The sequence below is a fragment of the Octodon degus genome, unplaced genomic scaffold, assembly GCF_000260255.1.
Source record: "Octodon degus isolate 3935 unplaced genomic scaffold, OctDeg1.0 scaffold00018, whole genome shotgun sequence".
NCBI lineage: Eukaryota > Metazoa > Chordata > Mammalia > Rodentia > Octodontidae > Octodon > Octodon degus.
The window spans coordinates 9,756,291-9,757,785 of record NW_004524594.1 but is presented as its reverse complement, the minus strand read 5'-3'; positions in this window follow the sequence as shown (position 1 = coordinate 9,757,785).

The window sequence follows — 1,495 nt, the reverse complement described above, 5'->3', positions numbered from 1 at the left end:
TGATGCAGAAAAGGCTTTTGACAAAGTCCAACACTCATTCATGTTCAAAGTCCTACAGAAAATTGGAATAGAAGGCCTCTACTTCAATCTGGTAAAAGCCATCTATGACAACCCAACAGCTAATATAATTCTCAATGCGGAAGGGCTGAAATCCTTTACTCTTAAATCAGGTACAAGACAAGGATGTCCTCTATCACCCCTCCTCTTCAATATAGTTCTGGACTCATTAGCTAGAGCCATTAGACAAGAGGGAGAAATAAAAGGAGTAAGAAAGGTAAAGAATAAGTGAAACTATCATTATTTGCAGATGACATGATACTTTATTTGGAAGACCCAAAAAACTCCTCTAAGAAACTACTAGAATTAATAGACAAATTCAGTAGCATAGCAGGATATAAAATCAACGCCCAAAAGTCAATAGCATTCCTCTACACAGATAACAAACACACTGAGAGGGAAATTAGGGAGACAATACCATTTACAATATCACTGAGGAAAATGAAATTTCTGGGAATTCATCTCACTAAAAAAATCAAAGATCTTTTAACAGAAAATTACAGTATTTTGAAAAAAAGAGATCACATAAGATTTCAGAAAAAGGAATGATATTCCCTGCTCCTGGATAGGAAGAAATAACATCGTGAAGATGGCCATACTCCCAAAATTGTTGTATAGATTTAATGCAATTCCTATGAGACTACCACCAACATACCTCCCAGACCTTGAGAAAATGTGCCTAAAATTTATCTGGAATCAAAAAAGACCTAGAATAACAAAGGCAATTCTGGCCACCAAAAACAAAGCAGGAGGCATTACAATTTCTGACTTGAAATTATACTACAAAGCTACTGTAATAAAATCAGCATGGTATTGGCAACAAAATAGACCTGAAGATCAATGGAATAGACAAGTAGATGCAGAGGCCTGTAGCAATGCACTCAGCTACCTGATCTTTGACAAAGCTGCCAAACACACTTACTGAAAGTAAGATAGTCTCTTTAACAAATGGTGTTGGAAAAATTGGCTCTCTACATGCTGAAGATTAAAATTTGACCCATGTCTATCACCATGCACTTAACTAAAATCAAAATGGATTAAAGAACTGAGCATTAAATCAGAAACACTAAATCTCCTAGAAGAGAGAGTAGGAGGATCTCTTGAAGATATAGGGGTAGGCAAAGAGTTCATGAATAGAAACCGAATCACATGGGAAACACTTGAAAGAATTAACAACTGGGACCATCCCTTATTGAGTTCTTTCACGTCAAAAGAAATTATCAACAAAGTGAAAAGATAACCCACAAACTTCGAAAAAATCTTAGCTATTAAGCACTCAGACAAAGGTCTGCGCTCTAGAATATACAAAGAACTAGAGAACATTAGGGCCTCTAAATTTAAAGACCCAATCCAGAAATGGGCATCCAAGATGAACACACACTTCTCAGAGAACGAAATTAAAGAAGCAAATAAATATATAAAAAAATGCTCCACATCA